Below are 27,137 nucleotides of genomic sequence, written 5' to 3'. Positions count from 1 at the left end.
CGCCCCAGTGCCGTGTAATTTTTCTGATTACTTATTCCGACTGTAGTTAAAGACTTCCTGCAGGGTGCGGCTCAGGACTCCTGCATCTAACTCCCCTGGGGTAACACTCAGAATGCGAGTGACCCCTAGTCTCCCAGGGAGGGCCTGGCCACTATGCATCCTTAATCAAGCTGTTCGTAATCCAAATGATTACAAATGGTTGGATTCCACTAGAATTCGCCTGTTTAATGTCTGTCGACCCGGCTAAATAGAACTTTGCCTCTGGCCAGGACCTTTTTGCGCGTGAAAGTTTGCATTTCTGCACCAACCCGGATTCTGGCACACCGTAGGCGCGCGATACATTTTCAGTGAAGAAGAAAAACAAAAACAAAAGGAAGGTGCCAGGCCACAGTTTGCAAGACTTCCATTTTGTCATGGCTGTAAGAAAGTAAGTATGGTTTCAAGGACCTGTGAGTCTTTTTTTTATGTGTAGTTATTTATTATCATCATTATTATTTTTGAGAGAGAGAGAGAGAGAGAGCATGCTTGAAAGCCGGGGGGGGGGGGGGTGGTGAGGGGCAGAGAGAGAGGGAGACAGAGGATCCGAAGCGGGCTCTGTGCTGACAGCGGTAAGCCCGATGTGGGGCTGGAACTCACGAACCCTTGAGCTCATGACCTGAGCGGAAGTTGGATGTTGAGGTGACTGAGCTGCCCAGGAGCCCCCAAGGACTGTGAGTCTTAAAGGACTCAATAGACCGCCTTCCCCTAAAATACTGCCCAGCAGAGTAGGTCTGCAATCGAAGTATGCTGCTGAATGGCTGTCCAGGGGGGTACGATTTTCATATATTGCACACGGTCATGATTTCACTCAGATTACAGATGAATCGCTTCGTAAATATTTTTATTTATTTGAATCCAAGATCTGGAATGCCAAAGACGTAAGAAGTCCATGGATTTTACACAGATGACTCGTTTGCTGTATTTTCCTTTGGTTAAGGTTTGGGTGAAGAGTAAACATCCTGTGTTCCTGTGTGTGGTGGGGGGGAGGCGACTTCGCTGTGAAGGCACCGGGGCAGCATTTGGCGCTCACGGGGTCCGGCTTATCGGCGTAAATCCATTTTGCTCGATAAGAAGGAAAAAGCTCGCTGAGTTCCTTCATTCGGTGAAATCATTTCCACTTTTTCTTGTGGGATGTGCACTGGGTTTACTTTACGGTGAGAGCCTTCAGGTCTTTTCAAACAACACCGAATGGAAAGCTTAATTAAATTATGCTTGTCACAGCATTGCATGTGTCCCTTAGTGGTTAGCAACATGATAATAAAGGCAAGTCTTAATGACCCGTGTGAGTGCTGCATACTTCCCTTATGTTGCAGAGACAGTTTTTCTTTCTCTTTTTAGAACTGCACTGTAATATGCATAGTGTGTGTGCTGCATTTAAAAATGTGTGTGTGTGTGTGTTTAAAAACCGAGTCCTTTATTTTCGCACTTTCTGTTTAGGAGGAGGAAGAAGAGATAACCATGAGAACAGAACCCATATTAGGAATTTGGCCCCAGGAAAGAAGTTTCCAGGGAAAGTCGTAGAGTCCACGTAGGTACAATTTGACTTAATGTTCTTTCTATTTCATCATGGATGGTTATTCAGTACAGAATGAGGGCACTGAAAAAGTCTGAGTTATCCAAGAAAAATGACACTTTTTCGACTCGTGGTTTAGTTTATTGGCATCCAAACCTGCTTGCTAAAAGATGACACATTTACCACTTTGCGTGTTTAAAGATTAGGAGGTATTTCTGGGGCACCCGGCCGGCTCTGTTGGTGAAGTGTTTGTCTCTTGATCTTCGGGTCATGAGTTCAAGCCCCATGTTGGGCAAATTGGGTGTAGAGATTACTTAAAAATAAAATCTAAAACTAAATAAATAAATAAATAAAAATATTCCTTGTATATTTAAAAATGTGCAAGAAAGGGCCCCCGAGGTGGCTCAGTCAGTGAAGCTTCTGACTTCGGCTCAGGTCATGATCTCCTGGTTCGTGAGTTCGAGCCCCGTGTCGGGCTCTGTGCTGGCAGCGGGGAGCCTGCTTGGGATTCTCTGTCTCCCTCTCTCTCTCTGTCCTTCCTCTGCTCACACCGTCTGTCTCTCTCAAAATAAATAAATAAACTTAATTTTTTTTTAATTAAAAAAAGATAAAAGCACACAACAGTGCCTGAGACATGGTGAACAGCATGTAAAAGGGCTTTCCATCACAGCCACGTGAGCTGGTGACAGATTGCTCTCACCCAGTGGCTCTTGCTTCGCAAAGAAGGGGCGGGGGGGGGGGGGGCGGTCTCTGCCCACTAGGGGGAAAGTCATTCGCTAAAAGCACAAGATTTTCTTTCACAGATTTTGAAAATGGAGTCTCTTCTGCATGGTAAAAGCACCAGTAAGGGAGAGAGAAAATGCTGACTTCTCCCAGCCTGCAGCAGCCGGGAGGAGGGACTTTTAGAGCCAAAGGGACTTTTAGCTGAGTAATAAAGCAATATCCCTCGCGAACACCACCTTCCGTCCTCCTCTCCGTGATTGTAAAACTGTAACAGAATGTTCAAGGTCTCCTAGGTATTTTACAAAAATCAGTGGAGAAAGACTGCCCCGAATCATCAATTTTTAACCAGTGCTTACTGGGCATATTCTAAATAAGCCAGACCTATGTCAGTGTAATGGTTTGTCATGAAGGTCTGCAATATTTTTCCTTCTGGTGTTAGTGATAACCGCCCATGAACTACCCCATGTGAGCGACACAAAAACAATAAGATAGTTTTTAAAAATATGCTGCTTCCTAAATGACCAGGAAAAAAAAAAAATCTTTGTAAAAAAAAAAAAAAGTGTGAAAGAGCCACACACACACACACACACACACACACACACACACACACACACACAGGAAATTTAAAATCCCTGGTGATTGTTAGTAACATCTTAGTGGAGGAGAGTCTTTTGTTTTAAAAAGTCCCTCGTACGCGGTGCGGAGTCTGGGATTTTTTTGTTTTTAGGTGTTGGGATCAAATTAATACCATAATAAATTCAGGGAGAAAAAGAGGAAGTCATTCTACACGAACTCCAGAGCCTGGACCACTTCCTGGTCAAATAGGTACATCCCCCGTTGCGAAAAAGGACCAGAATCTTCAAAGTAGGGGGCAGAAGTAAGATTTTGAATATTCCTGGGAATCCTAGGAATTGGAAACACAGGCTGCGGGGCAAAAGCAACAGACCCGGGAGCCTACAGAGCCCGGACATACAGCCGGGAACATCACACGGAAGGGAACATTCGGAGCCCGGTTACAAGGGACGGGGCGAGGAGGGGGAGGATCGGGCCTCCTCGTCAGGAGTCCTGGACCGAAGTTCGGGCTCTGCAGTTGACTGAGTTTGTGACCTTAGAAAGGCCACGGCCTCTCTGGGCCTTGGTTTCCTAATCTGTAAAATGGGCAAGTGCGCTTCCCCCTTCTACCTCGCAGAGTCGTCTGAAGATAATGTATCTGTAAAATCCTTTGAATAGTACAAGGCAAACATAGGGCGTTGTGTTAAGGAGGCGCCATTCCAGGCGTTTCCTGTATTGTTTGGACCAAAGCACTGTTTCCTTGTCTACATGATTTATCTACATGGACTTCTGGGTGTTTGTAAAGATGAAAACGGGAGCTTTCCCCTGTGCCTATTCAGAAAGTTTGGTGGTGTCATTCTTAAAGTACTCTGATCTAGAGTCGTGTTTTTATTTACTAATTTTTTTCAATGTTTATTTATTTTTGAGAGAGGGAGAGAGAGAGACAGAGAGAGACAGAGAGAAAATCCCAAGTCGAATCCATGCTGTCAGTGCAGAACCCACCATGGGGCTTGAACTCATGAACCGTGACATCAAGACCTGAGCCAAGAGTCAGACGCTCAACCGACGGCGCCACCCCGGCGCCCCTAAAGTCATGCTTTTAAAAATAAGTACCTGCGGGGCACTGGGGTGGCTCCGTCGGTTGAGCGTCTGACTCTAGATTTCTGCCCAGGTCATAGTCCCAGGGTCGTGGGATCGAGCCCTGCAAAGGGCTCTGTGCTGAGCGTGGTGTCTGCTTGGGATTGTTTCTCTGCCCCTCTTCCCCCTTGTGCTCTCTCTCTCTCTCTCTCCTAAAATAAATGAAATGAAATGAAACAAGTGAAATAAATAAGATAAAATAAAGTAAAATAAAATAAAATAAAATAATCAAGCACCTGGAAACCCTCTTCCGCAGCAAGAGAGAGAGGAGGGGGTCAGAACGACCTGACTCACACTTTATTCCTGACCCACACGCGTGTTGACTGTCTTTGGACACTATTTAATGGCCTAAGTGGAGACACCCTCGATAAACGGACCGAGAAGCTGGCATTCCCTCCCCGAACGCATTCTCGGCTGTACCCCAGCTCTGGCCACATCGTGCAGGGCTCTTGGCCGTGAGTGTTCACTGCCTCCTTGGAACACGGGCCTGCCTATCTGGGGGCCCACGCCCATTTGTTGTTCCACACGAAACTTGGAGGCAGGCCAGGGGTATGGCCAAATAACCGCTGTGCCAGAACTGGTTAATCACGGGCTCCCTCGGAGGGAGGCGGGGACAGAGGCCCCTCGGCTCTGGACCCAGGGAGGCTGGCAGGCCCTTTCTGGCCTGCCAATGGGGTGAGACAGGAACCCTCTGGGGCATCGGGAGTCTTTGTTAAATTACTCCATTCTTCGGCTAATTTGGCCGGCTCCCTGGATTTAGGCCACAGTTACTGGTTGGCTTTTCTGAGCCTGCTTTTGGCACAGGTAGGAAAGGAGGAGAAAAAAAAAAAAAATGGTGTAAGCAAGTTTCGAAATCTTAGATCATTTCATGAATGACTCAGTGTTTCCTTTTGGAAAAGTGCAATATTGGATTTCATTAATAACTTAGCTTTGAGAAAAAGGTTCTAAATATTGAGAAGCCTTTTGTGCTACCTGAACACAGCCACCTTCCAGCCTCCATTTTTTACAGCTTCCAGAGGGATTTCATTCACTTGACACTGTGTGCTTGTTGAAAAATAAACTGTCACATACTTCCTCCTTCAGGCTTCCTGTTCTCTCTGAGAAAAGCATTGGGGTTGTCTTTCTCTTTCCTTTTTTTTTTTTTTTTCCATTAAAAGACATCTGTCAAAATCGAATGTATCCGATCAACAGGTTGTGCACCTTCAACTTCCACAATGTCGTGTGTCCATTATATCGCAGTAGAGCTGGGGGAAAAAAATGTTCAAGGTACTCAGCCCTCACTCTTGTTTGAGAGGCTGGTTATAGCCGGCTCAGGAAGGGTATATAGTCTGCCATTTCTCTCCCCGCAGAGTGAGACATTCTCATTCATACCGCATATTGCTTTAGGGTGTGAAGCATGTACCTAAATATATCTCAAGCATTATCTTTAATGTATTTGAGCACATTTCACTCTTCAAATGAAACAAACAAAAACAAAACGGAAACTCTCTCTCTTTCTGTCTCTCTCTACGCACAAACAATCCCGAGGTTTTTAATACAGAAGACATCCATTCTTCTGGCATTAATGCTACTGAATCCAGCTTCCGAGCTGTAAACGCAGAAGATGCCTCCAATGACTCATTCCTGGAATAAATGTTTCTAATGTTAAAGGTATGCAAATAGCGCATAATGGGTGAAGGCAGGCTCTGCAGCAGGAGAAATAAAGCTGAGAACCAGGACGGTGGTGGTCGCTGTGGACTCTATTTGCATACGGGGCTTATCTTGTTTTTAAAGGGGGGGGGGGGGTAAAAAAAAAAAAAAAAGAGGAGGAAGAGAAAAATCCCGACTTTCACCACAGTTCCAAACACAACTTCATGACAAGGCACGACAGTTCAAGCCCAAAGTGCTTAGTGTGAAAGGATCTCAAACCCATTAAAAACGTTTTCTAGAACGTGGAAAGCCAACCTGCTGAGAATATTGCGCAATCAGACTTTTTGTCACTTGAGTCTGGTGTGGCAGGTTGTTGGGCTCACCACTACCTGGGTCCCTGGCTGGTTCTCCAAGCCAGACACACAGTCTGATGAGAAGAGAGAAAGAAAGACAAAAAAGAGAGACGCCCCGCAGTGGATTCTCACGCTATGTATCAAATTACCAATCTTGCAACGTTTACTACAAGCCAGAGAAGCACCTGTCCTCCCTTTGGGAGGGAAGCTCAAATATTACATGTTTTGTTTTTTGTATGTCTGTCTGTTTGACATCTCTGTAAATACATACTATCCACGTGTGCTCTGGAAGAAAGTGCGCTCCTGTGTTCACCCATGAAGGTGGACATATTTCAAGGAAATGGGATGAACAAAGTCCATACTGACTCAGAAGGAGAGTGCGTCTAAGTAAATACTTCAGAAAATGTCTGAATTAATCCCACACGGCGGAGTGGGAAGGTGTGGAGGAAGCCCTCAGGTGGAGCTCACCGTAGCATCTCGCTCTGGACTGCGACAAATCGACAAATCGGACATCGGTTTCACTCCCAGGAGCCCGCTCACCATCCTCGAGGTCGGGTGGGTCCCGAGAAAGCTGAAACAGGCTGGAAATAGACAAAGTACAAATGCCCCGAAGAGTCCTTTCATAAATTACCTGTCTCTCTCTTATGTGGTCAGGTAATCCACTTGGGAAGGCACCTTCAAGGCCTCTCTGACAACGTACTCATGGTCAAAATGGAGCAGGTGTTCTGTTTTTAGTGCCGTTTGATTCTAAAGTGGAAGGTGAGAGGAGGAGGTGAGGAACCTCGGGAGACAGAGGTGGTTACGTTTTTTCTTTAATGCGCTTGATCCCTTAAGACTGCAATTCAGACATACGTACTTAAAAAATCTACGTCTGTATTTTTAAAAGAAGTGAATGCCCTCTTCTGATATCAAATTCAGGAAGCACAAAGGGTACACAGAGAAACTCGGTACCCCTCCCACGGTGGTTCTCCAGCCACCCAGGGCCCTCCCTCCAAGTCACCAAGACCAGAGCTAAGACTTTGTTTTTTTTTTTTTAAGGAGACAATTACCCTCTCAATTTGGTTTACCTTTACAACGTGAATACCCCTTTTGTGGTCTTTATTCCCAGATAATTTGCTCTGAAATATCTTAAGATAAAGGAGGGGGGTGGGGGGAAGAGTTTCCTGGTATGAAAGTCTTTACCTGTTAGGGTTTGAATTCAACTGTGAGTGAAACTTTTTTTTTTTTTTTTTTTTTCTGTTTCACTTTTCAGAGATATTCTGCACCACCCTCCCTGACCAGAAGGTGTTGTATGTGGAAGGCGGATGGGTGAGCCGGTTGGGGGTCTGTACAGCATTCATATTTTGTAGATTTTAAAAGAGAAAGAAAACAAGACGTGATTGGAGAATCTGACATTATTTAACACCTGAGAAAAACCGTCACTGTGAACCCTCAGATGAGGACAAAGCAGGACCCTACCAAATACTGTGTCTTTTTTAAAAAGGTGCAGGGAAAATAAACAAACAAACAAATGAATAAAGGTGCAGGGAAACACAGCAACGTAGGAACCGTGGCTGTTTCTGAGTGTTTGGTGTCAGCTTTTGGGGTATTTTCTGCGGTTTTCAAATTTTCTACAATGAACAGTAAGGCTTCCAATCATAAAAATAAAGTGGCATTTTTACGGACTTGTCGACTGCATACTGGAGTATACACCCTGTAATTTTTCCTACGAGGTATTGTAAAGTTTGAGAGCACTTGTATTTAAAATAAGGCAGGTCCGTAGACCTAATGATATTCTTCGAGCTCATTGTGGAGTTATCTTGAATAATTCTGATTCATCTCCCGTGGCTTCTACTATCTTCCGTTTACGTGTGTTCCACACACACTTTATATATAGTTGCATCATAGGCCTCTTTTCAGTGTCTATCCCCACAGTTTGGAAGACGGTATAGTTTGGAAGATGGTATTTTTGACACAAGGCAGGATATTCTGTGTCAGGTCAAAAAGTAGGAATTTGAATATTGGGAAGCTGATCAGTTTTTCTTAAAGGGCTGGTCTTGACCCCTCCGATAAGCCAAAGCGTGGATGATAGACATTCCATCCAGTATATTCCATAAAGACCCCTGACAGTAGCTTCTTGGCTTGATCCGCCTGATGACTCATTCACGCTTGTCATATTATTTTTCAGCTGTACGCCTCTGTGTGCTTAAAGTAAAAAAGGACAAAAATAAGTTTGGGGTGGGGGGGGGAAGCATTTTAATTGCTTTCAAATGTTCCAATAAGCTCAAACCCATATAGTTTTGCTCAGGAATGTCTTTGCCAGGTTATGATACACTTGCTTGCCAACTCTCTAGCTCTCTCTTATTTTCCCTAATCTCGAGAACTATAGAAGACAGAGAGTGTTGCTAGCTGCTTGGAAAATGTAAATATTTTCAAAAGACTTCAACATTCAAATGTCATCGGAAAGCTTTAAAAAAAAAAAATCAGATCTCTGTTCTTAAGAAGAGCTAAAAGTTCAAGAATCAGAAAATAACGAAACAATCTTGAGCCCCCGAGAAGAAAGAGGTGTCCCCCCCCCCCCCCACCACATTCACGTCTAAATAACCATTCTGTTATCTTCAACCGTAGTTCCTCCTGAGAACATCCCAACGAACGGCCAGGCTCTATGACTAAGGAAATGCTCCAACTAATGATCCACTGATAGGCAAAGAACTATCAAGAAGGCCAGCAGGGTTTGAAGGTCCTATCTAACAGACAGTGGCAGCAGCAGTGGCCCCAGCTCGATGATGACGTAGCAGTGGCTGTACCCAAACCATTACACGTTTGCTAAGATTATTTTCAGTCCATTGAACAGCTCCAGGTGGGTACCATTCATCTGGATTCTATGTAAACAGAATACAATAGACTATGCTGTCAATGGCGGGTGCCCTGGATTCCAAGCAGAAACTTTGAATGATTCCAGGTTGAAATTCCAGTGTTTCTCTGATATTTACAGTGTTTTGCAGCATACTTGGAAAATGAAGAAAGCCGTAAAAATCTTTCATAATTTGGAAAAGTGAAGAAGAGGGCAGAAATCATTTGCTAATGTACAGAAATGGAAGGAGACATCACTTTTTAGAGTGAATTCGGATATCATTTTTTTCTGAGCAAAATTCTCACTGACATGTGAAGACCATCCCCCAAATATTAATTAAAACAATTGTGTTTCCATCTCAACTTCTTTGAAAAAAGACTCAGCTTCTTGGGTTCAGGGTCAGGTCTTACACTGTATTGCTTGTACAAACTTTATTTTCTCTCTCTCTCTCTCTTTTTTTTTTTTTAAGATTTTGTTTTTAAGTAATTTCTACACCCAATATGGGTGTATCTCAGACTCACAACCCTGAGATCAAGAGTCATGTGTTTTTCCAACTGAGCCAGCCAAACGCCCCTATAAACTTTATTTTCAAGAAAAAATATATATGACCTCTTTAGGTCTCCAAGAAGACAATATCATAGTCATGGGGCACTTTTTATGCCCCTTACAGTGTCTTGTGATATAAGGAGGGAGTAGGGAGACTGAGTCAGGGATAAAGTCAAACCCAGCTCTTACATGACCCAAGAACACCAAAAGGCCAAAGTCGATTTAATTTGGTTCTGGATTCAACTTGACGTGATTGTTATTTAAAGTACATTGATTTTAAAATACGCTTTTCATCATAATTATCACGTAGTGTTACAAGGAATTCATTACTCTCTGGGGTCAGAAGGAAAGGCTTTTGTTCTTAAAAGATCTAATCAGGGGTTGGTCTGCCCCACTAAATAGCATCAGACGTTCTCAAATACCAGAAGATGTTTTCAGAAGAAATAAAATCCCCAAGTGGAACTTCTTTGCTCTTAGACCCCTGAGAACGTGGGTTTGCCACTGAGGCAAACATTTGCTCTCTCCCGGGGTGTTAGACTATGAGCTTTTCTTATCTACTCTCTTACAGTTAAGGTACTTGATTAAAAAGCAAATATAAATCTATCAACCTGGTGGTCAAAGAGGAGAAGAATTCTTTGAAAAGACATAGATTGAGGAAGGGAAGACTGCAAGGGGAAAATGGAATAATGCATCATAGAATGGATTTTTAGGGTCCCTCAAAGGGCAAAAATAATGTTTTCCAAAGAGTATTTTTTTTTTCCGAGCAGTATTTTTTTTTTTCCCAAATAGTATTTTTTTTAAGCATCTGTCAAATCTGTCAGTCACCTGCTTAGGGTTATTGTACATTTCTCCAAAACCTCTGAAGTTCACAGTAAATTATTGTTACAGTGGTTAAATCCAATGAGAATTTGACATTTCAATTAAGGTTGCAATTGTGTTGCCCCTGCCTTTTCAAAGATGATCAAATATATCACATTGGAAAACCGTGTAATCTTGTTTGGAAATCTTCCTCATGCACTTGCGTCCTGCCTGAGTTGTGCCAGAGAACTTTAATACAGATCAGAAACTTAATTTAAGTAATTGGTACTAAAAAAGAAGCTTCTGGTCCAGTAGTACTTTGAATCTTTTTGGCTATTAATAACCAAGAGGACTGTATTTTCAAGTGGGTGAAGTGTTCACGTATTCTGTTCCCAACTGTGATCTCAGTATCTCCAGCGTGTCCGTGAAGTCTGGAGACAAAGGACATACATCATGCTACCACGGACACTTTCAATCTGCAAAAATCAGCATACAAGAGGATGAAGAGTGTGACGAATAAAACAAGGCAGGATAAAGAGGAACAAAGGGAATTATTAAGATAAATTAAAGAACACTGTCTCTGTTTCCAGACTTCATGGCACTCCTCTGTGAGAACCTGTGGGGTGGGTTGAGCCCATGAGTAGCTGGATGAAATGGGAAACTCCAGTGCAGGAAGTGCTACTTTTCTGATGCTGCTAATTAAGGAATGTGGAACCTTCCTTCTGAGTCAGCTTGGTGGCATGTTGAACTCCGTGCTGTTTGATGCTTACATGATTATTGCATGAAACTTTGGAAGTAAAACCAAGAGTCTGTTGCCACTTAGCACCGAAGAGGCAAGAAGTGGTGTGTGTGTGTGTGTGTGTGTGTGTGTGTGTGTGTGTGTTTAGATGGTTCCTAACCTTTAAAATGGTCCGTGGCAGCTGGGCTTTTTATCAGCCGATCACATTTACAGCATAGTCTTAGATGGCAGGGTGCTACCCCAGAGAGAGGATTTGGGCCATTTATGAGTTCAGTGAAGGTACACAGGCATACCACAGCATTCTGGGGATTCACTACTGTAACACAGCAATAAAAACGTCTCTGTGGGACTGCCAACTCTTCCTGTTTTCATAGAAAAATCATTTAAGAAAAATTGGAGGTAAGAAAAAAAGGTCCTACATATTCTGTTATCAAAAAACAACCCCTTAAATTTTTTTTAAAGACTTTTTTTTTTTAATGCTGACATATTTATTTTGAGAGAGAGAGAGACAGAGTGTGAGGGGAGGAGAGACAGAGACACACAGAATCCGAAGCAGACTCCAGGCTCTGAGCTGTCAGCACACAGCCTGAGGAAGGGCTCGAACCCACGAAACGGGAGATCATGACCTGAGCTGAAGTCAGATGCTTAACAGACTGAGCTCCCCTCCTTAAAAATTTTTAATGAAAATTTTGCAATGCATGTAAAGGTAGAGAGGATAGTAAAATGAATCCCCCCCCATAGCCCTCACCCCGTTTTGCAATTTTAAGCACATCGCTTCAATTCTGTTTTAAAAATTTGCTTAAGTATTATAAATTCTAACACGTCATTCTCCTCCTGTATGTTTCGGTATATATCTCTAAAAAATATGTGCATTTTTTTCAAATAACCTACTATGTCTTTATCACAATTAGTGAATTAACTGTTAGTTCCTGGTATCACATAATACCCAGTCCATACTAAAACGTCCCTGATAAGAAAACCAATTGAAACAATTTTACATATACCTGTATCTCCCTTTTTTGCTTACTAATAAGAAGACTTCTATTTTACTAAAAATGTGATTCTTGCGTCCTGAGTTTTCCACTTGCTATTATAACTATTTCTCAGTGGCATATTTTCGCAGCTTTTAAATTTTGAAATGGCCGTGGGCAAGAGCGGGGATAACTTGGAAGACGAACCCTTTCTTTATTCGCGTGTTTCCCCACATACGGGGAGGGAGTATGTGTGTATTTTCCTTCCCCTCATAGTAAATCTTGTTGCCATGAACATCTTTGTTCGCAGCCCCCTTGTCCTCTATTAGGACTATTTCCTTAGGACTGATTCCAGGAATGTTCTTGCTGCACCCAAATGTATGAACATTTGTCAGGCCCTTGACTTGCCTCGCGGAGTTGTTTACAAAAGGACTGTACCAATTTACACTTCCACTTACAAAGGATGAGAGCGCCTCTATTAAAATGCTTAAAGGCACTGCTTCCCCGAGCTCTTATAAATCACTGGCTGAGGCTGGCTTCTGTTTGTCATATGGTCGCAGCCATCACAAAATAAATAAATACACATTTTCTATAGCTCTAAAAACACGGCATGCACAGACTGCCAAACAACCACAGACTAACTCTGATTACACGAGGAAACCGGGTCTACTTGTTGAAAATGTGGTAATGAGATAGTTTCCACCCAGACGGGAAGCCCGGTTCTGGCGGGGGAGGGGCGCCCGCATTTCTTCTGGTCTCTGTCTACCCACCCCGGGGAAGGTAGAAATGATCAGGTCAGCGTGCTCTTCTTTTCCTTTACCAGTTTTTTTTCTTTTCCTTTTTTCTTTTTCTTTTTTTTTTTTTTTTTTTTAAAGCTGGGTGTCTTACTTGGGTCCATACGGCTGAGCGGGCTGATGCAGAAATACTGGTGAAAACTAGCAGAGACTTGTGATGGCATATGTGTTTCCTGCCAGTGCAGCCTTGCAGCTCGGGGGAACCGGGGATTAGGGGCAGAGCCATTTTATCGTCCAAATTCTACTTTGTTTCCTTGGGGACACGTTGTGCTTATTTGTTGACTTCAAATGAGAACTGCTTCGGGAGCGGTTCGTTTCTGTTCAGAGATTCTTAGTTTCTTACAAATCCTCGTAGAAAATTCGGTTGCGTGGGTTTGGGAGAAATTTATGGGACAGATTTTTTTTTTTTTTTTTTTGGAGGCAGGGAGAAAGAAGAAACTATCTCATTACTGTCGTGTTTATGGGGGGGGGGAGGGGAGAAAACAAGAAGGAACTTGATAAGAAAATACTTAGCAAGATGGTCCTTAAAAGCCCAGAATCTGAATCTTGAAATTCTTTTTTTTTTTGTTTTTTGTTTTTCTGGAAAAAGTTCAGGAAAGAGGTTTTATTATCCTCCTTTGCTTTCTTGCTGTTTTTGGCCCACTCAGTGGCTCCGAAGCAGTTCCTCAAAGCGAGTGGGGACAAAATATAATCTCTTAAAATATTTTTAAGAGGACGGGCAGGCTTGGTATTTGTAAAAATACGTCAACAAAATGTGCTAAGCACAAATTTTTTTTTTTTTTAAGTTGTCAAAGAAGCCAAAGGGATTCGTTAAGCGGATGGGCTATTTTAGAACGGAGACGTTCGGAGACAATAATGACTAAGGTCATTTTGGCTGATGTTTACTGAGCTGATGGCCGTGTGCCAGGCACCGTTTTAAGGTTTGGTTGTGATTAGCTCCTGTAACCTTCCAGAGCGGGCCCCGTGCAGCGGGCGGCGATGTTCTTCCCATTGTACAGGTGAGGCAGGCAAGTCGAGTCAGGAGGCTGAGGTTTCCCAGCAGCTGAGCTGGGAGCCAGGGTTTGGGTCTACGCTGGCTCTGAGGACCGTGTTTGATTCAGTTCCGGTTTCTGAGGAAATCTGCATGTTCGTTTTTGGGAGCTGCTGAGCCGAAGAAGAACATTGGCTGCGAGTGAAATAGTGGGGTAGCTGGCTTTGGGTCCACCGCACTACGGAGGACCAAGGCAGACGGCCAATCTTCAGTGTAGACTCCTGATTTCTTGGTCACTCTATACCTACCAGGGGCGTGGCTCTAACCTTAATCTCCTCTCCAGTATTTTCCCCAAACCCCAGCATCCTGTTTGAGGGTGTGGCTGGAGAGCTGTGGTCGGGAGACAGGGGCTCAGCCACCTGGCACGCTTCCCTGGAGCCACTCACCTCTGACCCTCTTCTTTAGGTGCCTCTCCGGTCTCGCTTGACCTCCAGTTTGGAGAAGGTGTCCAAAGAACCCTGAAAGGCAGGTAGGTATCTCCCAGCTTCCTCGAGGATCACTCGGATTGAGGTATCTTTCTTCAAAGACTTCCACTTGCTTTGTCTACACTGAGGAGTCGTTCTGGTGGTCAAGAGCTGCTCAGGTTCTGGAGTGGACAGACCCGGGGCCAGCTCTGACTGTCTGTCTCACGTCATAGAAACACTCTTGCTTCTCTTCTCCCGCCCAGAATAAGGGTACCAGAATAAGTACCCTGGCAGGGCCGTGCAGTGGTTGAGAACAGACCTGGTTCTGAGTGCGGGCGAGCTCCTGTGTGGCCGTGGGCAGTGGTCTTTGTGACACTAGCCTGTCCTAATTGAACGCTCACTATGTGCCAAATTCCCCCCAAGGCATTTTAGTAGTGAGGACTTATTTATTCCTCCAAATACACCTGTCAGTGATGACTCTTACCTCTGTCTGTAAAAGGCCAGGGGTGGAGGTGGGGAGGGAGCTCCGGTGAGACGGCAAAGGCAATAGTTGGGTAGCCCGGGGTCTTGGTTTGAACCTGGAAACCCGTTTCAAGAGCTCAGCCCTAGAACTCACTACCTGTCTCACCACTCGGAGGTGTGGCTTCTAATCTGGGTGACGAGGGTACCGATTCTGCCTGGGTATCCAGAAATGGTGCAAATAATGTACTTGGCCCATAAGAAGTACTTAATCGATGGTCACTATTATTATTCTCTAGTCTCCTGAGGCCAAAGTCAACCGCTTAGTACAGAACAGAATGGCATGAGTCAGCATGGGCTTTGGAATTTGTTCGGGCTAGAATTCTACTTCATTCTTGCTGTAGAATCTCAAGCAAGTTAAAGAAGTTAGTAAGGCAGAAAGTGAGTTAACCTCGAATGGCTACGGTCTCCTCATCTGCCAGATGAATTTAAGTCTACAGGTTATCAGGAGAACGAGAAAACACTATGATCGGGTAGATCAGGTGTGGAGTTAAGACTCTGGCACGTAGCAGGGGCTCAATAAATTGTTTTATTTTTCCCTTTTTGTTACGCTTTGTCTTACCTCTTCTTACTGTTACTATTATCGTTGTTGTTGTTGTGCTGTTGTACTGAAAATAGGGACACGCTTAAATATCTGAGTGATTGCAGCAAAGGAGGACTCTTGGTTTATCAGTTTGTTTAGTAACACTCTTAATACCTCCGCCAGATCATTCTTCCTCTGTTCATACCATTCACCGGCCCTCAGGTTCATCCAGAGTAACGTCCTGTCCTCACAATGCCCCAAATGGTGTGGATCTCGTCCACCCTCATTTTATGACTTGTGTCCTCTTAGTGCTCCATGCCAGCCACAACATCACGCCGGCTTCCTTGCTGTTCCTTGAACCACGGGGCATAACGCTTCAAGGTCTTTGCATGCTGATCCCTCGGCTGGGAGTGCTCTCTCCCCAGAGAGAGCCTCTGCGTGGCTCCCACTGTCACCCCTTCCGATCTTTACTCAAATGTCTCCACCTGAGAAGTCTTCCGGGACTAGCCTGTTGAACATTACCCTCACCGGCTCCCTCGACTCTCTGGCCCCTTTCGCCGCCCCCTGTCTCCATAACATGAATCCTTTAATTCTTTAATTCTTTTCTAAAGATTTTACTAAAAAATTTTTAAAGTTTATGTATTTATTTTGAGGGAGGCGGGTGCAGAGAGAAGTAGAGAGAGAGAGAGAACCCCAAGCAGGCTCTGTACTACCGTTGGTGCAAAGCCCGATGTGGGGCTCGATCCCACAGATCATGAGATCATGATCTGAGCTGAAATCAAGAGCCAGATGCTTAACCGACTGAGCCACCCAGGAGCCCTGAGATTTTATTTTTAAGTAATCTCTATACCCAGTGTGGGGCTTGAAAGCACAACCCCAAAATCAAGAGTCCCGTGCTCCACTGACTGAGCCAGCCAGGTGCCCCATAGCGCCGATCATTTAATTCACTACAACATTAAGTGCTAACTCCGTGAGGATCGGCATTTTGGCGGGTTTGCTTTCCTGCTGTGTTCCCATCACCTAAAACAGTGCCTGGTACCCAGTTGGTCTTACTATTTGTTGAGTGAGACAGTAAATGAATGAGTGAATGGAAGAACCAGGGAGCATATTTACTTCCATTGAACAGCTGAATATTGGGATACTTTCCTGGGTGCTGTGATTTGGAGGAAACTGGCCTTCCCGTTGAGGAGCCTGTAGTCCATTCAGACAACATCTGGGGCTGGGCATAACCCAGCAAATGTCATAAAGGAGGCACCGAACAAAGAGAGTGACCGAACGAAGAGCATGGCGGCATGTGGAGAGGACCATGGGGGATGGGTAGGATGACTACAGACTGATTTTTGGACATATGTGGCATGTGGGTTTGGGGAGATTCAAAACGAAGGTGGGACAGGTAGTGGGCACAGAGCAAGGAGAAGGGTAAGTAGAGAATAGTTCATTAAAAAGCAGTATGTGGGAAAAAAAAGCAGTGTATGAAAATACAAAGTATTTTATTCTCCATTTTTAATTTCTCAGAGTATTTAATGTAGTTTGGAATTGTATGTTAATAGGCAGCTAATTTTTACTTATCTGGGTCAAATATGAGTGTGTTTTGCGTGTTAAAAGATTAAAATATTTAGCTGCCAGTAAAGGGTCCTGGACCGTTGCCCGTATTTGAGAATTAACCAGCTTTTATTCATGCATTTGCATATACATTTCTTTCTTATATTGAGACATGATTGGCATATAACCTCTTAGCTTGAGTTGTACAATATAATGATTCAATATTTGTATGTAATGTGAAATGATCAGCCTATATATTTCTGATCCCTGTGTAGTATAAACACATGTATATATTATATATAATATACAAACGTGCACATACATATATGTTATATATATATATATATATATATATATATATATATATATTTGCATTTCCTTTAGAGAATATACTATTGTGTGTGTTTGAACAAAAGAATGGCATACCTTTTGTGGCTTTGTTTATTTATTTACTCCATCACGTCTTGGTGATTTAGCACATGGGCATATGTAGCACTATTTCATTCTTTCTAACTGCTGTCTATATTCTTAAATTTGGATATATCATAGTTTATGTGGTCATTTTTCTCTTGATGAACTTGTAGGTTGTTTCTTATTTGTCACGATTATAAACAAGGCTGCAATGAATATCCTTATGTAGGCTTCTTCGAGCCCCTGAGTGATTATCTCTTCAGGGTAGTTACTATAATTATATGCTAATATATTTTTTTTTTTGTTTGTTTTGGTTTGTTTAATGTCTGTTTCTCCTATGAAAATATAAACTCCATGAGGACAGCAATCCAATTTGTTTTGTACCTCACTCTTTAATTACTACCTAGCCAGTGCCCGGGACAAAGGAGTGGTCAATAAATATTTATGGAATGAATCTGGCTGAAAGGTTGGCTGGGGCCATGGTGTAGTTTTGCATCCTAAGAGAGGGAACTAGGACTTATTTGGGTAAATTGGAGAATTTTGTACAGGGCAGCAGAAGGATGGTTATTTGTGGTATTGAGGAAAAATTTACTAGGCTGAGAAGAAGACAGGTACTCGAGACCCGGTTATGAAATTATTATGCAGATCAGAAGGAAAAGACAGGATGGTAGGAATATGAAAGGAGAGGGTGCACTTGAGAGCTACTTGGATGATAGGGTCTATAAAACTGAGTAACTGATTAGCTGTGAGGGGCCATGTGAAGGAAGGCATGGAAAGTTCACATCCATTCTAGGACATTTTCTCTTGTTTTCTTTTCTTTTCTTTTCTTTTCTTTTCTTTTCTTTTCTTTTCTTTCTAGGACATTTTCTCTTTTTTCTTTCTTTCTTTCTTTCTTTCTTTCTTTCTGGGACATTTTTTCTTTTCCTTCCTTCCTTCCTTCCTTCCATTACTTTAGAGAGAGAGACACAGTTCAAGTGGGGAAGAGGGGAAGAGGGAGAGAGACAGAATCTTAACCAGGCTCCTTGCTGAGCTTAGAGCCTGATGTGGGGCTCGATCCCACAACCCAGGGATCACGACCTGAGCCAAAATCAAGAGTCAGACACTCAACCTCAACCTACTGAGCCATCCAGGCGTCCCTAGGACATTTTTCATTTCACAGACGTTTATTGCCTCCCAGCTGTGTGCAAAAGAGCACTCTGCTAATTGCCTTTGGGACGTGAATTTGCATGACCTTTCTTCCCTACCTTCAAAGGAGATCTGGAGTCTACTGGGGACTTTGGAGGACTTGGAGGAAGAGTAAGCAGGTACATCAAGAATGCCAGGGAGGGACTGAGGTGGGAGGGGCTAGCCCCGGGGCAACCAAGTGAAATATTGTTGTTCCAGGATTGGGGGTGGGGAGGAATGCTGGGTGAGGATGTTTCAACCCTGCCCCAGAGACACTCACTCATGGCTGACTGGTGAACATTCAGGAAATAGGATGTCGAGAAATGTGCATCGGTGTAGATTTTTAGAAGAGAGGAGATTTCGGCTGGTGACAGAGCTGGGGTTTGACACAGGGTTCAAATGGCCCACTGGCCTCACTGTCATCTGGAAGGTTGGGGAACCAACTGTCAGCTGGGTGGCCTCAGACGGGCTACTTACTCATCTTGAGTCTCAGTTTCCTCTTGTTAAAGCAAAGGCAGTGATAACTTCAAGGGGTGAAGATTTGGCTAGTCCAGTGGCCAGTATGCTTATCGGTGACAGCTCTGATTCTCTGAGTGTGCCCTCCACACGGGAGAGAAAGTAAACAGACAGCGGTGTCCCCCAATTTGCCACGTCTTCTTTGTTGCACCAGGATGCCACCTTTCAGGAGAGAATCAAGGAAGAAACACTTAACTTGAACTTCAGTGGGTCGGTTTTTCTTGCGTTTCTTTCCAGTCACATCTCAGTGTTGGTGGGATAAAGTCCCCCCACCAATCCCGCCTGCCGCATTATCAGGGATTTTGTTTTTATTCTAAGAGACACGGGGAGTTTTAGGCAGGACCCTGATGTAATCAGATTTGACTTCTGAAAAGATCAATGTGACTTCTGAAAAGATCGACGTGACAGAGAGGTGATGGTCTGCGCTTCTGCCGGAATGGTAGCTCGGTCCACGTAGAGCTCCCTTCCCTTGTAGTTGCGTCCCAGGCCCGTGGCAAACAATGCTGGCCACATTCTGTGGGTTGAATGCATATTTGACCTCTCTGCATTTAAAGCAAGGCTAAAAGTAGCCGTTGTGTTACTAGGAGGATGTGATGATAATAGATGTAAAGTGCCTGGCACGCAGTTATTTATTTACTTATTTTTCCGTCCAGTATTTAATGAGCATCTGCTATGTGCTGGGCTTGGTTCAAGGTCCTGGGGAAGCACCAGCAGGGTGTGGGGGTAAGACTTGGCCAGTGTCTACACAGGAAAGGAGGCTGCCATTTTATTGCCTCTGGGCCTTGGGAGAGCTGCTTAATCCCTCTCTGCCTGGGTTCTTTGTCTAATAAATGGAAAAATATAAACCCTACCTCACAGGGTCATTAGAGGGGTTAAATGAGTTACAAAGTGAAAAAGCACACATTAAGAATTCAATAAATGTTAGCGCTTATCAGCTAGCCTCCCGGCCTGCCGGCTCTGCTGTTGGCAGAGGATCTCTTTGAAACTTCGGTGCTCTGGTCCGCACCGTCCATCCATCCCAAGGCAGAGAAATAAATGCAGGAGGTATTGCTGGGTGGGAGTCTGGACAAGTCCCTGCCCTTAGTGGCATTAACAGTCTGATTCAGACCAAAAAACAAAAAACAAAACAAAACAAAAACCACAAAAACAAAACAAAAGAAAATGAAATCTCTAACCACCTACACAGATAGCCCACTAGACCCTTAACTCACCCAGGAGGGAGAGATGGAAGGAAGAGGAGAAAACAGGACAAGGAGCCCGTATGCTCTTCTCAGCAAAGGGTGGAAGCTTGGGTTTCAGGACTCCTGTAAGTGCTGCCAGGGACGCTGAGGCCAGAGTCCCAGGTATACTCAAAGACAGTCCCATGTGGGGCGCCTGGGTGGCTCAGTCGGTTGAGCAACCGACTTCGGCTCAGGTCATGATCTCACGGTTTGTGGGTTCGAGCCCCGCGTCAGGCTCTGTGCTGACAGCTCGGAGCCTGGAGCCTGTTTCAGATTCTGGGTCTCCCTCCCTCTCTCTCTGCCCCTCTCCTGCTCATGCTCTGTCTCAGAAATAAACATTAAAAAAAAATAGTCCCACGAAAAAGTAGAGCCCTTTGTGGAGGGATACTCAGTGTTGACGAGCAGAGTTGTCATAAAAGCCGCCCTGTGTTGTCGGACATCCAGCTCCCCTGTGGTTTGACCCCGACAAGCCAGCCATCCAATGAGGCAGGCAGGGAAGGGGTTAGAATCCCTATTTGCAGATGAAGAAAGAGAGCCAAGATCCCAGGGACTGGCCTGAAGACCCAAATCTCAATTCCCTCCCCACCGGACCTCTCTGCAGCTAAGCTGCGTGTTTTACTATTCCTTTCGGTATGCGTTTGTTGTGAGCGCATCTACTGATCACTGCTGTGGGCAGACATCTATGCAGAGATGGAGTGGTAGTTGGAAATACGTTTTCAGAGTTGAGGGGAAGGGCACCTGGGGGGCTGAGTTGGTTAAGCGTCTGACTCTTGGTTTGGGCTCCGGTCCCAAGCTGGCGGTTCACGGGTCCAAGCCCCGCATCGGGCTCCGAGAGAGCTGACCGTGCAGAGCCTGCTTGGGGTTCTCCCTTCCTCTCTCTCTGCCCCTCCCCATCTCATTCTCTCAAAATAAATAACAAATATATGTTTGGGAGCCCTCAACATCTAGATGGTCTTTTGGGCCATTGGGCTGTGGATGGAATCGTCTAGGGAATGAACAGGAAAAGAGACCACAGGGCACCAGCAATGGGCCTTGGGTGCTTCCAAGGCTGGAGGTCAGGGAGAGGCAAAGGAACCAGCAAAGGGTTCTGAGAAGGAGCCTCCAGTGAGGACCAGAGGGGGCGGTGGTGGAAATCGATAGAATGTGGGGTTCCAAAGCAAGGGAAAAAGTGTTTCAAGGGTGAGGAAGGGGTCAGCTCTATCAATATATGAGGCAGACATACTATCTGTTGTCTATGTGTTTGTCTCCCTCTAAAAAGGGGCAAACGCTGGGGAGCCTGGGTGGCTCAGTCGGTTAAGCCTCTGACTTTGGCTCACTCCGGTCACGACCTCCCGGTTCGTGAGTTCCAGCCCCGAGTCAGGCTCTGCGCTGACAGCTCGGAGCCTGGAGCCTGCTTCGGATTCTGTGCCTCCCTCTCTCTCTCTGCCCCTCCCCCCACGTGTGCTCGGTCTCTTTCTCTCTCTAAAAAATAAATAAGCATTAAAAAAATAAATAAATAAAAAGGGACAAACGCTTTGTTTTGCTTCCCGCAAGCTCTGTCTCCTGTGCCTAGAACAATGCCGGGCCTCCCCACTCGCCCCTGCAAAACTCTGGGTTCACAGCTCTGTAGTGTGTCTCATTTGATTCTCCAGAGTCTTCTAGAAAAATAGGTATTTACATAATACCTTCCTTTCCAGTTTTATTGAGATATGATTGACATATAACCTTGTATAAGCCTAAGGCGTACGACATAATGATCTGATGTAGGCATACGTTGCAAAATGATTAGTTAACATCCATCACTCCATATGGTTACAGTTCTTTTCCTTGTGATGAGAACTTTTAAGGCCTTCCTCCTGCTCTTCCACCTCTTCATCATCACCACATTTGGTGGAGAAGAAAACTGCAGCCCAGAGAGACTAAATCATATTCTAAGGCTAATGCAGCTCTCAGAAGGTGTGATGGAATAGTTGAGACAGGACCCGTGGGGAGAAGAGGTCCCGAAACCTTGTCGGAGGGAAGCCACCCCCTCCCCACTCCCAGGCACAGAAGCCACCATCTTGAAAGAAAGGGTAGGGGGCGCCAGGCAAAGGGAGCCACAGGTCTGAAGGCTCCGGGTCAGAGGGAAGGCCCCAGGGCTGAAGCTTAGAATCCCAGGCAAGGGCTTCCCAAACCTTGAAGCTGCAGGTTAGGCAGGGGCCAGATGTACAGAGTTGGGGAGGCCAGCTCTTGGAGTTTGTTCTTTAACCCCCCTTTCCCCTCCCCAGGCCATAGGAAGCCATTAAGCAGGGCGGTGGCAGGATCTGATTTACCCTGTAAAAGATCTCCTGGACTTAGGGTGGAGCTTGTATTGAGGCAAGCTTAGAAAGGAAGAAGCTGGCAGATGCCTTATGTGCTCCATGTATTTGGAGGAGAGGGTGAGAGGTGATGGTGCTGTGTTAGAGACGGAGGTAGATGGACAACGTTGAGCTATATTCACATAGAAATTAGTGGACTAAAGGTGCATGTAGGGTGATGGAGATGGAATAGAGTTGGACTTCTGGGTTTTGGCTTGAGTAAGTGGGCGGATCCACGTATGGAGATGAGAATGGGCATCAAATTTCAATAAACTTTGTTAGTCACCTTCCTCCTCCAACCCCTCCCCTTGTGCCAGAGCTCCCATCTGGAATATCAGGTGAGTGCAGAAAGGTTTCAAGGGGTGCTCTGAAAGCCATGTGACACATGTAATTAATATATATGTGTATATTTTATGTTTATTTATTTTTAGGTTTACTTTTGAGAGAGAGAGAGAGAGAGAAAGCACAAGTGGGGGAGGGGCAGAAAGAGAGGGGGTCAGAGGATCCATAGCGGGCTCGCTGCTGAGAGCCCGATGTGGGGCTCGAAGTCGCGAACCCATGAGATCATGACCTGAGCTCAAGTTGGGCACTTAACCTACTGAGCCACCCAGGTGCCCCGACCCATGTCATTTTTTAAAGAAAGTTTATACATTTACATTGTGAGTGAAGTCAGCCTTGAAAAGCATCCAGGATATTGGCAGAAAACAAAAGTCGAGCCCGAAGAGTGGAGGGGGAATGGGACAGATACAGTTAAAAATCAACTGTGCTCTTTGCACATCATCAAGGTCGATTAATTTAATCAAGTCATGATTGCATCAAAACCTCAATTTGAATTGAGCCTTCTACTTGGCCCCTCCCTTTTCGGTTTGCTTGGAAAAACCAGTAATCTCATCTCTTGCAGTATTGTTCGGAGCCAGGTGGGCTGGCAAACTCCGAGAGAAGTCTCCAGGCTCCAGACGCTGCCTCCACTTCTGAAAGGTGATTTCTGCGATTTATTTTTATCATCTATTATTGCGATGTTTTATAGAGGGCTTAAAATTTCGAGAGGACTTGAGTGGGATCAAGAAACTTACTGGAAGGAGAGTTGTGTGGCTTTCCCTGGAGTTGTTGGGTGATCCGTCCTTAATTTAGTGCATTCAGTCGTGTTAAAAGGGCTGCCCTGGTTTCCTTCTCAAATGTCCTTTGTAGTTAGCAGGAGCTGGCAAGGTTCGCCTTAACTTTTTCATTTTCTTTTCCTGCTGACTCCTCACTGCAGTTTTTCAGGTTTTCCTGCTCTGAACACTGCATTCTTTTAAGTCGAGTGTCTATGTTGGCTCCATTTCAGCTCCAAGGATTTACGTACAGTTTCCAAAACTGTTTTTCTGTAATAGTTCCACAGTAAAATAAATACTTGTGAAATGGGAAGATCGTATTGCATTGTTCTTCTAATGAAGGCGAAGTCTCCCAGGATGATTCCAATAAATGTTAAATGTAGCAAATTAGAAGGGTTTTTGGTTTTGTTATTAGATCTGAGAAGGCTGTGTCGCAGGCAGCATCTGGAGAGAAAACCAGAAGTTAGGGAAATGAAGAGGTCTCCTATCACGAGGATTAAATCAGAGATAATGGTGCAATTTTCTAAGCGTACACTGGGAAATATATCTTGAGGAGGGCCGGGCTGTTTGGATAATTGTGAAAAACGAGGTGTAGCTGATGTTTGTCGCGTTAAGGAGAGGTGAAGTGGGGCTTTTTCGACCTTTCTCCAAGTAACATGTGCAGAGCATCAGCTTCTATGGGAAGGGACATTTCTGGTCCTATTCTTTGTTTGTGTTGCTTGCCTCTCCGCAGCACCTGACTCCTTTAGAGATAGTCTAGCTAGGAGTGATGGCAAAACAGGATTACTCGTGGGTGGAGCTAAGTTTATGCAGACCAACGCTTGGTTTTCCATTTTCATTTCATAGGATAATAATGAGTTCTTCCGCTTTTACTACAAAACCAAATGCTCCTAGTGTTCTCCTTTACTTTTGGAGTTTCCACTTTTAATTGTTTTGACTATGCATGCTTTCCAAGTAAATCTTAAGCGCGAGTCTTCCTGTTTGAAAGGGGGAGACTGTGTCTCACAGATGCCCTTACAGCAAATGCAGATCGTTCCATGTCCATTGAAAAACACAGTACGTGTTTGCAACCCAGCCCTCAGTCACTGGCAGAATTTTTGCAACGATTTCCCAGTTTTATTGGCACATCTCCAGGAACAGGGTTCTTTGTAATTCTTTGCTCAAACATAAGGATGGCATACAAAACTCTGAGCCGATAGATCAGTGAAGACAATTCTCTTTTAATTTTAAAAGCTACAACATATACAAGGTTTTGGGGGGTGGGGTGGGGGGAGGAGGAGAGAAACAGTAACTAACAAACCATAGGATGCTATTATGCTAACAAAGTGGTAGCTTTGTAAGGGCACAGAGAAAAAGCACAACCGTTTTTTTTTTTTTTTTTTGCTCAGAAAATGATTCAGGAGCAACAAGGTCTGAGAGCCAGAAGCCTCATTGTTCTTAGTAGAACCATTATTTGTCAAAACATTTGATTGTTTCCCTATCCCTTCTGAAAAGTTTGGACTTCTCTTTTTGCTCAGTTTTGACACTAGAATTTTAACTATCAGTGCTATTGTGTTTACAGCATTCAAGGTTTCAGAGTTCAAAGGTTATCCATTAACATGTAGAGTAAGGCTACACTTAATGTGGAGACTCAACCTGGTTCCACTTGCTCATAGTTTGTTTTTGTAGCAATGCTCCAAGCCCGCTGTTTGGAGAAGTTAAACGAAGTTTCTTGTTTATGAAGAGTGCCCTTGGATTGCGTTTTAGGATGTGACTACTTACAAGGGTTTAAAAACTATTTGAAAAGAAGGTATTTGTCCTCTCTGAGAAAAGGAACCTTAGTACTAGAAATGATCAACATCAGTGTACTTGGGTGGAAAAAAAAAAAAAAAAAAAAAAGGAGGTCTGGCCGAAGAATTTACTTCTGGCACTGCTAATTGTGAGTAAGTAATTGGTTCACTTCCTTTTTAAAAAAGACTAACCAGACCATATGTGGGGTTAGTAGTTATATATAAAATGACAGCAAAACATCACACTTGGCAAATTCTTCCCCTCTGCTAAGAAGCTGTCTCTCAAAATTCCATTTTCTATTAAGAACTCCATTGCTCACCAGCAGGGCATTTATATAGCCCCCCCCTCCCCCCATTTATTAAATATATCCTTTAAGTGCCTTTCTTGATAGGTTTTAAGTTTTTCCATTTTGGATACACCCATATCCCATTAAAAAAAATACTTTGCTGTTTTGTTTTCGGTGAGTTGCCTAGCTCTGTTTACATTTGAATTCGTTTGCATTTTGGGGCAGAAAACTTAGTGGTTGTGATTGTTGCTTCTGTGGTTCCTCCTGGGGCGAACCTAAAATGAGGGAACACAGACAGGCCTTCGGAATCGTAACCTTTTTTCTCCTTTTGTGAGCAGGGAAGGGTAGGAAACGCTCTAAATACGTTGTTTCTGGGAAGGAGGGGGCAAGGCTAGTTTTGTCCCCCCCTCCCCCCTCCCCCCCCCCCGCAGTTTAAACTCGGTTTCCTCCACGTGGGTTTCTATCAAAGCCAAGTGGATTCTTGGAACCCAGGCCAAGTTTAGAAATCTCAAGTTATAATAGCGGCGCAAGTCGAGCCCTTTTGGAAAAACAACAATTACAGGATAGCTTTATGAAGATACCCATTAAACCATTTTAATCATGTCACCTCCGCGACCTTGCTCACACTTGACGAAAATCTGAAGATATGCTTGTGCACTTCACTTTCTGACCTGCTCAAATGGGCGCAGAGCCTTCTGCTGGTAATTCGGGATGACCCGGAGTGCTGCTACCCGCCCCTCCCTCGCCTGGGCACACCTTGCGAGGGAGGGGGAGGCGGCGAGGCTGAGGCCTGGATCTGCGCCTGCGCGCTGCCCCCGGGGGGGGGGGGGTGCCCTCCCCGCGTACCTGTCACTGGAACCGCCGGAGCGCGCGCGGGCCACGTTTAGCCGGATGGCGGGAGGCGGTGTGTGTGGAGGGGCGGGGGGTGGGGGGGGAACTGTGTGTGGGGGTGGTGAAAGGCGCGCGCGTGCGCGGGAATCTCAGGCGAGAACGGGAGTGCGCGCGCTCGTCGGCTCGCTCGCCTCCCGGAGGCGGAGTCCGCGGCGGTGGGCGGGGCAGGGGCGCGCCTGCGCGGACCACGTGGCTCGGGGGCGGGGCTCAGGGGCGGGGCCGCCGCGGCCGGTGAAGGCAGGAGGCGGGGCATCTCCGAGCGGCCGGGCCGAGGGAGGGCGCAACAGCTGCTCCCAGAGCACTTTCTGACCCAACAGTCCCCCAGCGCCGGACGCGCCGCGCCCCGGCGGCTCTAGGGACCCCCCGCGCCTGCACTGTCCCCGCGCGGACGAGTAGGGGGCGCCCGCGCCTTTGCCCCCCGTGCGCACCCCCGCCCCGCTCACCTTAGCCCCGCGCCCGAGGTGAGCCCGGCCCCCAAATCCCCCGGGCGGGGGAGGGGTGGGGGCGGGGGGGCTCTCCCTTGTTGGGGGGGGTGGGTCTTCCAGGCGCGGTTTCTCAAGGCGCCCGGGGAGATGGTTTCGCCCCGCGTCCAGTGGCCCCCCGTCTCTTTTGGGGGGCCGGTGCGGGCGCGGAAGCCGGGAGGTGTCCGCACAAAAGGCCGAGAGAAACTCCCCGTCGCCTCCCCTCCCTCCTGCCTTCCCCGCCCCCTCCCCTCCTCGCCTGCTCCCTCCTCATTCAAACCTCGGCTCGCTCGTGTGGTGTCAGTTCAGTCCCGGCCGCCGCCGAGCGAGGAAATGGCCGAGGAGCCGGAGCCGCAGGTAAAGGGGG

At 45.5% G+C, this 27,137-nt stretch overlaps 1 protein-coding gene and 2 long non-coding RNA genes across 12 annotated transcripts in view; 2 read left to right on the top strand and 1 right to left on the bottom strand.

The window, feature by feature from the left end:
* LOC132670256 (uncharacterized) lies at window positions 1-7,264 on the top strand. The gene is made up of 3 exons (XR_013554483.1): window positions 1-427; window positions 1,477-1,567; window positions 7,199-7,264. It is a non-coding gene; the product is annotated as an uncharacterized LOC132670256 (long non-coding RNA).
* Window positions 4,897-27,137, bottom strand: LOC132670246 (uncharacterized). 4 transcript variants are annotated; one of them, XR_009606550.3, is made up of 4 exons: window positions 27,051-27,137; window positions 18,698-18,898; window positions 6,415-6,693; window positions 4,897-5,587 (listed from the first exon to the last, which is right to left on the bottom strand). It is a non-coding gene; the product is annotated as an uncharacterized LOC132670246 (long non-coding RNA). The 4 variants fall into 4 exon arrangements; XR_013554482.2 differs by having other exon boundaries at window positions 4,897-8,130; XR_009606544.3 differs by having other exon boundaries at window positions 4,897-6,693.
* Window positions 12,553-27,137, top strand: part of ZNF217 (zinc finger protein 217) — a 38,214-nt gene continuing 23,629 nt past the window's right edge. Inside the window, exons 1-4 of one of the 7 annotated variants that reach the window (XM_060620564.3) lie at window positions 12,553-12,627; window positions 13,413-13,625; window positions 14,063-14,126; window positions 23,173-23,249. The gene's annotated coding sequence lies outside the window, so the exon portion shown is untranslated. Of the gene's footprint in view, window positions 12,628-13,260; window positions 13,626-14,062; window positions 14,127-18,308; window positions 18,361-23,172; window positions 23,250-26,542; window positions 26,771-27,042; window positions 27,128-27,137 lie in introns of those variants that run through there. The other 6 variants (XM_060620582.3, XM_060620590.3, XM_060620636.3 and 3 more) reach the window with 6 other exon arrangements.

This window comes from Panthera onca, chromosome A3, assembly GCF_046562875.1.
Source record: "Panthera onca isolate mPanOnc1 chromosome A3, mPanOnc1 haplotype 2, whole genome shotgun sequence".
Lineage (NCBI taxonomy): Eukaryota > Metazoa > Chordata > Mammalia > Carnivora > Felidae > Panthera > Panthera onca.
The sequence above is the reverse complement of the archived record's forward strand: the minus strand, read 5'-3'. Positions and strand labels throughout refer to the sequence as shown.